This window comes from Antechinus flavipes, chromosome 1, assembly GCF_016432865.1.
Source record: "Antechinus flavipes isolate AdamAnt ecotype Samford, QLD, Australia chromosome 1, AdamAnt_v2, whole genome shotgun sequence".
Taxonomy (NCBI): Eukaryota; Metazoa; Chordata; class Mammalia; order Dasyuromorphia; family Dasyuridae; genus Antechinus; species Antechinus flavipes.
In genome coordinates this window covers 48,408,629-48,423,121 of record NC_067398.1, presented here as the reverse complement: position 1 = coordinate 48,423,121, position 14,493 = coordinate 48,408,629, and the positions used below count along the sequence as shown (strand labels likewise).

Genomic DNA, 14,493 nt, shown 5'->3' with positions numbered 1-14,493 from the left:
AATGGGACTGAACAAGACCAGTCTAGAAAGAATGAAGAGGGAATATGTCTTCATTTCAAGCTAAGCCAAATTTTCTGAAAATCTAAACATTTAACTAAAGTCCCATTCTGAGAATACCTCATTCTGGAATGGAGGAAGGTCAGGATTCTCAAAAGTCATGCCAGTATAACAGTTTTGGCAAGTTCTACCAATCAAAAAAGGTTTCAACTATTGGTCCAATAATGCTGTGTGTCTGTTTTCTGAGCAAAGTGTGTCAGTTTAGTCAAGACTTGCTCACCATCAAAAAGTTGGTTCCAATATCATGGTTTTGAGGGGGAAAAGAAAAAAAGGAGGAATAAATGCTCATAAATTGGTCTTTAAGAAATGGCAGGATTGTGCGCTTAGTGGAAGGATTATTCATACAAAGAATTATGTCATGTTGGATCTTTCAAATATTTCAATAACTTCCATATTAAGAAACTAAGGAAAAATATTACTGCCTTTGATTATTACTTCAGAATTCCAAAGTTACTATGAACAACAAGCTACTCTAGGCACAGGGCACAAAACAGATCTATCCAGTTTGGAATAAAAATATTCTACTTAATTTCCCTGAATTTCTGGCAATTTGGGATTAGTTTGGGCTATGCCACTGGGTCCACTATGTTCAACTCAAAAGCAAAAATTTAAAGCATCAAACCAAAAAACGAGGATTGAAAGGTTAGAGATCAAAGAAGCAGATTGGAAATATCAATATACTTGGAAGCAAGACTTCCATTTGACTTTTCTTTATCACTTATATTAGCTACCTCATAGGTATATTATAAAGGGTTCTATAATCCATAAAAGGGTATATAACTGTTAAATATTATTATCTTTATCGTCTCTTTCTTCCTCACAGTTCATTAGTAGGAAGGACAGGTTTGTTGATGGGTTTAATTTGCTTGTAGAGTTAATAAACTTGTCTATAAATAACTGTTTACTTTAACCTTAATTATCTGCCTTTTCCCTACCATCATTTCCAAACTGACCTCACATAGTTTCTGCCCCCTCTCACTCCAAATTTCACCAAATATTAGACATTTCTATAGAATTTCCCACAACAAACACAGCAGGCATTCTCCAATAACAGAGGAATAGCTGGATGTTGGAGAGGGTAGATTTTTTTTTTACTCTACTTTTAAGCTCGAGTCAAATTAATTGAGTCAAAGTAAAAGAGAAACTGCCTAAGACAGATAAAACAAACAGAAGAAAGGTTGATTGTGACCATACCACCCTTGATCAGCACAGCAAATTTAAGAGTACTATAATTGCAGTGAAAGAAAAACCAATCAACTCATTAAACATCTTTTCTTTCATTCAACTATGCTTCTACATGTCAAAAAGAGTAATCTAAGATTCTGGGTCAAATACAGTCTGGTAAATTTGAACTGTTATTGCTTTTTGGGGGGGGGGAGGAGGGGAGAGATTTTCTGAAGATTGGCTTATTAACAATCAAGATTGAAGAAGATGAAGGTAAGGGTTAGTGTCAGCATAAAGAATGCCAGGTAAAATAAATGAGGAAATAGCACAAAGTATGTATGAATAATTGTTCTTTTCATGCTGTAACTTCATTCAGTAAAGCATTTTTTGTACTATTGCCTCAAAAAAAAAAAAAAAAAAAAAAAGATCATCTTGACTGAATAAAAAAGAATAACAGCAGCCAAATGTTCTTAATTTTAAATACTTAAAATTGTCCACAATCATATGACTCACATTCCCAAAACAAGTGAACCATAACAGATCAGCTGAGCCTTTCTCCTTCTAAATTATAGTCTCCCCTTGTGAATGAGATGAAGGACTGGGATGTCTAAACTCAAATCTTGTACTCCTTTGCAGCTAAGAAATTTCTATGTCCTCTGATCTTGCCCTCAATCAATCAGCAAGCAGTTAAGTCCCCATATAGTTAAAAAGTACTATGCCAGCTGCTGGGGAAAAAAAGACAAAAAACCCAATAGTTCCTGTTACCCAAGAAGTAATGTTCTATAGGAGAAACATGCATAATAGAAAATAAATACAAAATGTATACTAAATGCAAGGTAATTTTGGTGGGTTGGGAGAAACACTAGCAAATAAGGGAATCAGGGAAGGCCCCATATAGAAAGGGATGCTTGTGCTCTATAAGATATAATATAGAAAAACTTTTAGGTCATTAATAGCCCATCTTTATTTTCAAAATCAGGCATTATAATTACTTGAGCTTTTGTAATCAAACGAGAGATTCCCAGTATGGAATACTAAACTCAATTTCTAGAAACTGCATTTCAAACATTTTAGAGATACTTTGGAGAGAAGGACAGGAACAACTATATAATGCATTCTCCTAATCAGTTACACAGGAGATTTCACTGAGGTCACTGAAAAGGCATCTGCTAAGTAGCAATATGTCAATTTAAAGGACGGGAAAAAGGAAAACCAGCCAAGGGATTTTATTTGGCTCAGTCACCTTTATATTGACCAGCAGATGTGAAGTTCCAATAATCTCTTTGCCAGTGTCCTCTGAAGATCTGGAAAAAGTTGACAGACAAATAATTAGTATTGAAAGGAATGCCACTGGTGGACATAATACTGAACCAAGACAGTTCTTTCCAAGAAATAATAGTTTTATTATAGAATTGTTTAACTCCTTCTGGCCCTCCATTCCAGACCCACTAATGCTCTATTTACCCTTATGCCCAAAATGTAGTGCTACAACTTTCTTTTAAATTCTTCAGTGTGATACTCCTAAATGAAGTCTGACACAAAAGAAGAAAAAAGGAAAGAAATGGTCTTAATTCTAAAATAAGAGATCAACTGCTATACCCTGTCACTGACTAGTACATTAGTTCTCTTTAAGTTTGAATCCTTAGTATCATCTACATTTCCCAGGTTATCTTTCCTTTTATTTATCATATCCTACAAAGTTTCCTTTGCCTAATACCCTTTTCTAAAACCCAACCACTTTTCTTTGATCAAATCACTCAGAGCTGACAAAAGGATATCAACTATTATTAGCACATCTGCCCACCCCCAGCTCCCTCTACCATATTTTATCTTGCCTAACTGCAGAAGGGAGAGTGACAGAAGGCAGACCCCCTGTCATGGAGAAGTCCCTTGAAACTTAGGATGAGTTTGTTGCTGTCTTGGTACTGGAATCAGGGTCAAAATAAGGCATCTACCAAAAGAAAAAAAAAAAAAAGAAAAAAGAATGAAAGAAAGAAAAGCAGGTGACTTGGGCTTTTAGAGAAAATAGTTGATGCTTCCTTTCAGAATCAAAACAGGCTCACTTTTTAGTAAACCAAAGCCTTCTAAACAACAGTATTTCTCCACATTAATCTACCAAATAAATTTAATGCTACCAGAATCATCACAATAATACCTGAGCTTCAATACAGTATTAAAAAGGTGTTTACCAGATTTCAATGATCATGCACTGCAGATAAACTAGATTTTTATTTCTAGCTTACAGATTTCCTAATCTTAAAATCAGGCAGACGCATTATACTTTAAAAATAACTATTGCCTAGAGGATATAATGAGAAGACCAAAAACTTAAGTATCCCCAGAAATGCCAAAATTTTTTTTGAATAGGCAAAAAACAAAATACAGGAAGAAGCATTAACAGTTCAACCAGAAGGGGGTCAAAATCTCAAAATACAAGACTAAAACATTTATTTTGATGGTTATATAGAGTTGGTGCAAGAGGAGATATAATGTACTGAAAGGAGAAAAATGAAAATTTACCAGAGGAACAGTATCCTTTATGTGTGATAAGCAATAAAAAGAATATAGAACAGAGAAAAGGAGATAGAAAGGGAGTGTATGTGTATATAGGAAAGGTAACATGACTGCAGCAGAAGCTGAACTTCTCATCAGCATCACTATTCCCAGAAGAATCCATCAGAATCCACATGGAGCCACAGGCAGTTGTCTGATCCGATTGCAGAACCAGCACATCTCTTAGGACTGAGCACTCTCGAGGAGTCATCATACTGAGGGAGGCAGTTATAAATAACAGGCCAGAATATGTTGATAGTTGCCCCTGTCTTTTATAACAGGATTCTTCCTTATTGGTTAATAGCCTCTGCTACTGTCATTCTGACATGACTTACTCAATGTACAAAACTCATGATCTTTCTGGCCACTCCCAGAGAAAACAAATATAAAGTGTTATAAGAGCAATTCCAACAGAGATTTCAGAGAAAGAAATTGCATCAGCCAGGTGAGCCGGAAGCAGCTGGGAGACAGAGTCCAGTGAAGAGCCAATCCAATGAAAGAAATTCAGAACAACTGTGCTTCAGTAATGCTGTGAAGAGGACTGGCAGGAAGAGGAGAGCCGCTTCAGAAAAAGAACAGGCCTCATCTGCTTCAGACTGTCTTTGTACCGGGGCTGCGGACCTTGGCCATTCTCCCAGAGATGATGCAATCCTGATGAACAAGATCTGCTGCCAGAGAAACAATTGTTAACAGCCTATGCAGACAGCAACTCAGCTAAGGAGCTATCTCTGATCAACTTTCTCCATAAATCACTTCAAAATGTAATAATATGCCCCCAAAACTCCAAATATCTATCAACTCCACTCTCCTTTAAGAAACAGCAAAATTAGCTTGCATAGCTGTGCACATGCATTCAGACACAGACATAAGCTCTGGGTCACTGCTTCATACCCTCCCTTTTTATCTATCCCAAAATATCATCCAAGAATATTTCTGAAACTCTTATAAATCTTTTTTCTTAAAATATGGGAACCTTACAGACCTTGATTTATTCTCTTTTAAAATAAGAAAAACTAACTAAAGAGGGCATTTTTACTTTTATGAAGATAGAACTGAGTAAAGTTATTTATTCTCTCACTTTCACTTACCTTCCCTCACTCCTATTAAAGAGTGGAGGAGGGAGGAAGTAGTTGCCCTCCCCTCCCCTTTTTTGGTATTATGGGATCCTTTGAAATGAAACACAAGATTGACTTCTAACATCTCAAGGTCAAATTAAATAATCTCAAATTATTCACCTTGGAGGTAAGTATACATTTAGCCCAATCTCCATCCCTTTATACTTTAAAAAAATGAATGACATCTGATTTTGAAAATAAACTGGAATGCCACAGAATTAAGAAAAAATTACTAAAATAATTATAGTCCTCTTAATAAGACAGAAAGAGTGCATTTCAGTAAGGCTTGAAAATAAAACGGGACATTCTGGTTAACTCATTTAACCAGAATTTTTAGAGCGAAGATCTTACTATTCACTTTCCCTCTTTTTGATCGATTATGTAAGGCATAATGAGCTTATGTGGGTAAGGGAAATATTACACAAAAAATATGTGATTATTCTACCCTCATGATTTTCAAATCACTGATAGTTAAAAATATATTAAAAGTATAAAGATACTTGTACATATAGCTAGTACTATATACACTTATCTCTAGTTTTAAATCCATTTTTTTTTTTTTTTAATGTTGCCTGGCATTCAAGATTCGTCACAATTTGTAATAACCTCTCTTTTCTATTCTCTAAATGTACTCTATACTCTAGCTTACTCTCTGGCCCTGGAACAAGCTTTATTTTCTGAATTCTGTGCCAGAAAATTCTTTATTCCTGAAATTGTAACTTGCTGACTTTTTACTTAGCCTTAAATATCCAACTTAAATGCAACCTCTCTTCCATGAAGCATTCACTTTTGGTTACAACTTCCAAAAAACTTAACAGCACTGTTTTGCATTTTTCTTGTTCATTCATATACTATGCATTATAATTATCTTGTAGAATCCCTAGTTCTCCAATTTTGGCTCAAGTGCCACCTATTACAGGAATATTTGTCCCTGCCCATAGCCTTTGTAGGGCTCCTCCACCTAGAAATTACTTTGTATATGCAAAGTATACCAAGAAAACTTAGGAATCTTATTAAACTTTTTAGGACACCCTGCATTTTTATTTAATTTTCCATTCACATGTTGTTCCCTTCACCACAAGATATAATCTTGATAGCAGTTTCAATTTTTTCTCTGCCTGGCACATAGTAGATACCTCATAAACATATAATTTTTAATGAAACTCTTAGTTTTCTTATTTCCTAAAAAATTCTATGGGCATAGGGTTTGTTTTAAATTCTCTCTTACTTTTCAACAACTAGTACTGTACTTTGTATCTCCTGCTTTTATAGAATCAGTCTGAGCTAGAAAGTTTTAGTTCTGTTTTCACATAAATCCAATTCTAAAGTGAGAAGCTCCCAGAAGGTATTAGCTATGTTCAGACAGTATTCTTGGAATACTGCCATGCTTTTGCTATTGTAGGAAGACTAGTATTATTAAGGATAAATAGGATTTAGATGGCTCTTAGTCCTTTAAGCAGTGGTCAAGAAAGGAACAGGTCTCTCCTTATCATCTGCCAAATGACTATACAACTGTTTTTTACTACCTTTCATTCACACTCTGAATTTTTTATTAGTCTTTGAGATGATAGTGAAAAGAGGTACAGAGGATGAGAAGGATATGAGAAGATCAAGCAATTACAAAGAAAGAAGGTAAACTAGGTGCTAGATAATAGAAGCTTATTTTAGGAAAACATGGTAATTTTTTAAGAAACAAAGGGTAAAAGAATAGAGGAGATGGGTTACAGAAAATGAAAGCGACTTCAAATATTACCTGAAACCAGGAAAAGTTTAGTTAACAAGCTTAAGATGAGGTGAGTCAGAATGGAGCTAAAGTTTGAAGGGAAAGTAAGTACGGGTAGAAATGAAATCAATAAAATGAAATGAGTTTAGGCCTTAAGCTAAGCAAAGAATACCAACAAGAAAGATCTCAAAAAGCAGATATTAATGTGAAAAAAATACAGAAGCAAGGGTCAGAAGATAGAAGGTGCTGTGCAAGGAAGGCAGAAATAGTGCAGGTAGTTTGTTGATAGCTTAGAAATTGCAGAGGGTTGCCTTGGACTATGTAAAATAATATGAAATTAAAGCTCAGTTCTTACTGATGAGAAAAAGAGAGATTAAATACTAAAAGGATTAGAATACCAGACACCTTGATGTATCAAACTATGTGACAGGCAGTGATTTATTTATTCTTTAATTCATAAAACAAACAGATTTTATTTTTAAATAAAGTCATAATAAAATTTTTATGCCAATTTGTGTGCTCAGTCCTTCTAGTGTCAAAATGAGCTAAGTGGAAAGAATAAAGTAAATTTAAGTGACTTGTAGTTATAGTTTGGAAGTTATGCTCATACCTCTTCCACCCATTCCACCCAAGTTACCTCTTTCTAATCCCTTTCCTGCATCTCATTTCTTTTCCACTTACCCAAATTTGACAAAATAAGTTTAGTAAAATGAAAACAACAACAACAACAAAACTCCCCCAAACAAACTTCTAAACTGTCTAGGAATAGTTGCGATTAATTTCAACTTTTTTTTTTTTTTTAAGGGTCTAATTTTGGCTGAGAGTTATCACCTTTCCAGAGAAAGGTTTTTGTCAGAAGCAAACCAACGTTAAAACAGGATAAATTTTTAAAAGTCATACGTAATTTACAATGTGGATTAGAAAAATCCCTAAATAATGTTGACAGGAAGAGGAAAATAATTTTATTTAAAAACCTTTGAAAAATAAGTATGTTACTCCATAAGACAAACTATTCATTATCTCTGAACCCTGAATGTTTGGAAATGAGTAATTTTGGTTAACATTATAATCAGGTGACAATCTTGAGGTAATATATATTTACATATATAATATTATTATATATTTTATTTATATAACATTTATATGTTTAACAAAACTACAATAATCTTTCTACTTAGGCTTCTAATCTTCCTGCTCAAATAAGGCCCAGTATATAGGTAACTATATATGCAACCATGCAGCTAACAAAACCCCTACTGTTTTCTCACTTCTAGTTGCCCCAAAGCTCATTTTCTTCCTGTCATTTTGTCCCACAGAAGTAGATTCCAAGGGACTTAAAAGATGAACACTTGTAAAATCTGAAAAGAAACCAACTAGATTTTCAAGCACATTGCTTTATTTTTTTTTTTTAAGAGCTACTGTTCCAACTTCAAGTAAAACTTCATTTAAAAAATGCCCCAACCTGCTCAAGTTACTATCCCACAAGCAATATATTTATTTCTTTTCTTCATTTAGTCAACATTTTTAAAAACCACCACCTTCAGTGTTTACAATGCTATGTGTTAAAGAATAAAGAACAAGTCCTTGACATATTAAAGGGAATTTCCCTCCTATTCTAAGAGGGTTTTTAAATATAATAAAATGTGCATATAAATACATATAAAAATAGTGCAAAATTGGGGCCATTTCCCCTCCTGCAACAACACAACTAAAACCATTCTTTAATACTCTGAAGTTAAATTTTGAGGAAATACATATGTTACCAACAATATAGCAAAGACTGCTTTCTTAAACCCTGAAAAGATTTTACTGGGAATTGAGTTAAGTTAAGAGACAATTTATAACATAAACAATACTAAGCACAAACCAATAATGTAACGAAAGAGATTCTACCTCATCTAAACTAAGGATCTTACTGTAGGTGCAGAAAAGGAATTCAAAATTTACCAACATGTGACACATTGAGCAATTAATGTTTTAACGCTTTGAAGAAAATTAATTTTCCCTCTAAGTCTTGAAGATGACAAGTGAGTTTACTATGTCTTCTATTTCTAGAATACCTAAAGCATTGCTCTTGCTTGTCTTTCAATATTCAACTTCAAAATAATTTCAAAATCATCTCTACTTTATAATTTCTAATGATCCCTCTATTATTCTTTCAATCAATCCTGATTCTCTTGTATTGGCAGAGAAAAAATAATCTTACAATCTAGCTAGATACAACAAAATTTTGAATCTCTGCAGGCTGGAGTCTGCAAAGGAAAGCAGACAATAGCAACATTCTAGAACCAAAAGAGCCTTCTCTCCAGCTGTCCCAGGAGAATTGTTTTTCTTTTACTACATTCTTTTAAATGAAACTAGTACACACTAAATCCCAACTTTTTTCTTTGTGAAACGGGAGAAAAACATACCTTAGAACAAATTATGTTTTCCTCCTGTAATCTAGCTGGCTGTTTAAAAGATTTTAGATGAAAACTGTAGGTAAATTATCTGCAAAACTCATAATTTCAATTCCAAACAGGAACTGTAAGTGCTGTCCTGAAAGCTCTGCCTAAAGGAATTTCACCTTCAGTTACACAAGGAAAAAGAAACAACTTCGTTAAAAACAAATTCCATAAAAGGCTTGTCTCTACTTCTTACCAGTTCAATTTTTCAATTCAGTTTTACACACATACAAGTTCCTATTATATTCAGGGTGTTGTTTATTGAAGGATAAGGATGGCATGTTGAGTTAATCTGTGCCATACTTACTGCTCTGATAAACCAGACTAAATCTGCACACTTGCTAGCAGACATTTTAATTTTTGCTTTGTGAACACTGAAGACATAAGTCAATCAAGAACTTACATGTGAATATAAAGAATCACACAATTCCTGTCAATTCTTCCCTCCATCTATCTCCTGTATTATTCCCCCTTCATCCTTTCTACAAACTAGGGAAGGCCCTTTCTCATTCTAAATCTATGGCCTTAAGTTACTATTCCAAGTTCCTAATATTTTCCAGTTTCTGGACTCTCCAATTCATTTTGCATTCTGCTTCTGAAACCTACTTAGTTCTAAAGACTACCTGTTGTTTAGTGGTTGTTTTTCAATTGTGTCTGACTCTTCATGTCCTCTTCTGGGTTTTCTTGGCAAAGATACTGGAATGGGTTTTTCTAGCTCATTTTACAGATGAAGAAACTGAGGCACACAGAACTAAAGGAGTTGCCCAAGGTCACTAGTCTAAGGCTAAATTGAGTTTAGGAAGTCTCTGGCAGCTCTAAAGATTATCAGAAAAATCCAAACCTCCCTGCTACCACAGTTCTTTTATTAACTAGCCAAACCACATCTTTCACTACATTCCTCCTGGCCTTTGTTCCTCAATCCTTATCTCTAACCAATTCCAATTCTATTTTCTTCCAGGCTAGGTCATGACTTACTTCCTCCATAAAACCTTTGATCCTAATCTAACTCATAAATTGTCTTCCTTTATTCTGTATATAACTGGCATTTTACATTAATAGAACCAGAATTTTAAAAATACTTTAAAGGACCAATATGGTTAAGTTGACACAGTAAATTTTTTTAGATTTCACAATGCAAAGAAAATAAAAATAGAATGAGCATTTTTATTTCAAGATAAAACATACAATATCTGCTTATAATTATCTTTATTTACATTGTGTTTACACAGATAGAAGAAATAGTCAATCAATAGTAAAAATGAAAGTTTTGAGTCAATTGATGCATCTGGTCCTTTTGGTGTTAAAATAACTCAAAATAGATTTCCATCAAATGAGGAATGGCAAAATAAACCATGATATGTGAATGCAATAGATTACTGTCAAAAGCAAAGATGAAATGGAATTCAGAGAAATATGGGAACTTCTATAAACTTAAAAGGGAAGCAGAATTTAAAAAACCTTACTTACAATGACTAAAATAATGTAAAACCTAACCCGACTCCTAACCCAGTGTAATTATAACCAGCCTTGGTGCTAAAGAGATAAGAAAACATTTTCCTTCCTTCTATGCGGAGCTTAGGGATGGTGGTTATGGAATAGCATAGCTTATATTGTTAGACACAGTTAATGTGTTTATTAATTTTGCTAAATTGCTTCCCTCCCTCTCCCATTATAGAGGATAGCTTCCTGGGTATGTGAAGAAAAGATATATTTGGAAATGATGATGTTAAAAAAAAAGAGGCTATCAGAAACAACCATGTGCTATAGCCTCTGTCTGGATAGCAGTTTATTTTGCAGTTATGTTTTTTCTGTCCAGAGAATACATTAATTTTATAAACTCTATGTCTGAATATTCCTATTTATCAAGGACATTCTGAATTAAAAAATCCTTTTCCTAGCCTAATATAAGTCCTAGCCTAATATGTCATTCACTATCCACTATCCACTAATTTTCTAATTTCTATCTGTGGCAGCCCCATTTGGTAACTTTATCTCTCTTCATTGTTTTCTCTGGAAAGACATTTATTGTTAACAAACTGATCTACAAATTAGTTTGCCAAATCTGGCAATTGCTTTGTAGATATGTTCTATTTATTTATGTGATCATGTTGCCCCAACAGAATATATACTCCTTGATAGTAATAGCTGTTCTTTATATAAGCTAAGTTGGCATATTACAACATTTGGACCATATTCAGCTGCTGCTCTCCCCCCTTCCTCCCTTTTGATGGTCCATAAGTTAAGAATGGTTTTTACACTGTTAAACTGAATTTTTAAATGTAAGAACAATTGTTATTTGAGAGTCAATACAGTAACAGGTGCTGGTCTCCAGACCATGGCTTGCTGATCCTCTTGCTTGGAAAATTATGTGGCACATAGTAGGCACTGATTAGACATAGACAATCATTTAAAACATATTTCCATATTAGTCATATTATGAAAGAAAAAGCAAAACAAAAGGGAAAAACCACAAGAAAAAGAAATTCAAAACAGTATGCTTCAATTCTAAATAAATTCTTGAACTTAGTTATTCCTTAAAACTCGTAATGCTTTTTAGTCTACTATATTATTAATCACACCCAAGTCCAGGAATAAACCTCTACAAAACAACAAAGGGATTGACCATTAATGACCACCAAAATACCGAAGTAAGATCCTTCAATAAGAAACTAATATACATCCATCAATTCAGTCTGAGCAGGAACTCTGTGCAGACTCTTGTGATTAAACTGGACAACAACTTTAGGAGAGATGTCAAAAAAAAAACTGGAAATACATGAGCTTTAAATATTTGGGTATGAAAGAAAAGAACAACTTTAGAGGGCATATGAGTCCATGGCAAGTTTAGATATCCCCTATAGAAAATCATCACTTAATATACCTTCAATGGTGCTAGTAGTAGAGGGGGAAAAAAAGCAGTCACACTAATAATTTTTATGCCAAAATTATTATACTGTTAAACAGTATAAGATGGAAGTTTTATATTGTCATCAAATTCTTCCAGCCTAGAAGCTGAATCTAAACAACTATTTTGCTATTACTGCTGCCAGAATAATTTTTCTTATACGTGGATCTGGTCAGGTGAATCCTGTTCTTAAAAATATGCAATGGCTCATTATTTTGATCTGAGTAAAATTCAAATTTCTCTGGCACTCAAGGCCCTCCACAATTTATTGCTAACCTCCCTTTCTAACTATCTTGAACTTCCAAAATTGACTGTTGGAACCCTTGAGTTCCATTTCTTCCCCATAAATTTCATCTTGTTAGATTAGGCCCAATGTGTATCCAGTGGAGAATTTCATCCAATGTCAGTGATCCCTCACAGCTCTCTAACATTTGTAAATTTGCTTAGAATTTTATTCATGTTTTTATCCAAGTGACAGATAGCAATGTTAAATAATATGAGCCATATAGATTCACCAAAATCCTCCTTCCAAGCTGAAATAGAATCACTAAAGACTCCATTGTCACTATCTGTGGCTTTGGAAGCTTAAATAGGCCACTCAAAGAAGGAACTTCACATCTAAATCTCTTATATGGAGATTTATAAGTTGCTTTTGCTTCCTGCGTCATCAATCCGGTACGTGTTTAAAACCTTTTACACATACTAAGTTAGAAACATATTAATAATGGCAGCAAACAATATTTAATTGTAGGAGTTAGTGTTTTTTCCACTATATTTCTAAAAAATGAGATTACTTCAGCCCATTTGGCAATTTTGAGATATCCCATTTTTGATTTTTTTTTCATTTTTCTATAAAATTTTCTATTGGGGAAAAACTTCATCAAGCAGTCTTAAACATCTGTGCGTGTAAAACAGCAAAATATCCCAGACATTAGTTTTCAGCTTAGATTTTACTAATGTGTTCTTTATGTTTTCCCTAAATAGGAAAACAATTCTTAAATTCCCAGGTCTTGCATATCCCTTTCACTGAGAAAATGGCTTTGGATGAAGTAATTCCAAACAACTCTTGGAATAAGTAGTTTTACTCTTACCTATTCCAGGTAGTTTAGTAATTAGTTCTAGGGTGTCACTACATACTAATTTTTTTTGGCTCAATTATTTGGGAAAGGTGGAGGGAAATATTTGTGACTCATCAACATTAGAGGTTTTTAAAAGGACGAAGTGCTGAAGAATAAGGGGAGGGTGGGTTTGTTGTTCCTTTTTCTACCCAATAAGCCTATTTTTACAACTCTTATCTAGAGACAGATAGATAAGGACTTATTTTGGCTTTCTTTCCACAAATAAAGTCCTTTGTAACAGTCAATTCATATCAGTCTTTGAAACAGAAAAGGAAAAGTAGAAAGGGAGTCTAATTAAAGATAAAGGCATTTTATGAGAGGAAGGCACAGAGTGGAGCTGAAGAGGCAAATTTCTAAGAGGGACCAATTTTCTTGATGTTATTTCCATATTGCTCAATGAAAAAGGAGACTGAACTTGGGTTGTTGGAATCTTTACAGAGACTCTCATTTTACAAAATCAATCTAAAATATCAAAGTTGCCTCATTAAGTTGAGAAGGAAGAACCAGAATATAGTTATACTTAGTAATTAATCTGCCTCTCTCCCGTGCAAGCATGCAAGCAATTGCAATGGAATTTCTGAGTTTCAAGGGACCTTAAAAATCAAGTCTATATGTTCTTGCAAATATTCTTAAACTTGCACTTTTACAAACAACAGCAAGTATCATAGCTCATTTTGTAAGATGTTTTGCCTCAATTTTCATTTTCTCATTTATGTATACCAGTATTTTCTTAGGATTGTTTCAGATCATCAAAACATTAAAATATTTTATTTTAAAATTTGCTATATTTAAAAAGATTGTAAAAACATAAGATATCAAATAATTGGAAACTGAAAAAGAACCCCCTTTGAATTAACTCTAAAGTTTGTCTTCAGTTGTCTCCTTTTTCTTCCATGATTTTAATTAAAATCACTAAACTGACTCATCATCTTCAAATCTGTTTCTTCATGAAATACTTCCTTCTTCCTGACAATTTCATCTATGAAATACAGGATCTCTTTTTTCAGCAGGTTGTGCCTTGATTTGCATTTTTAAAAATTCCAAACCTTGGTATCCAAAAAGCAATCAATATATAATATTTTAAAACACATTAGTATTTTTTTCTGCACCTGATACTCAAAAATAGAATTAGGATGTTTCCTGGTGAACACATTTGCTTCCTTGTCTCTTCAAACTTTTTGACATCACTCTGTTATCACTATAGACAAGGGTACAAGCATATTGACTTAAAAAGCACGCTAAAACTTTAATCTTTTAGATACATCATCCTGAGAAAGACCACTGTGAATCACACATCATTAGGTACATTCAATGATAACAGAAAAAAAGTCAATTTTTGTACACATGACTGATCATGTCTAATCTTTAATAAAGATTGGTTGGTTCTCCACATAGGTGAACACACATGATATAT

General features: G+C 33.7%; 1 protein-coding gene across 8 annotated transcripts in view; it reads right to left on the bottom strand.

Annotated features, from left to right (window-relative positions):
- SETD5 (SET domain containing 5) overlaps positions 1-14,493 on the bottom strand; it is a 71,991-nt gene that overhangs the window by 43,984 nt on the left and 13,514 nt on the right. For 7 of the 8 annotated variants that reach the window (XM_051981524.1, XM_051981502.1, XM_051981532.1 and 4 more), the window contains exon 2: positions 2,465-2,525. The exons of the other annotated variant lie outside the window; for it this stretch is intronic. The gene's annotated coding sequence lies outside the window, so the exon portion shown is untranslated. The remainder of the gene's footprint in view (positions 1-2,464; positions 2,526-14,493) is intronic. 8 annotated transcript variants of the gene reach the window in all.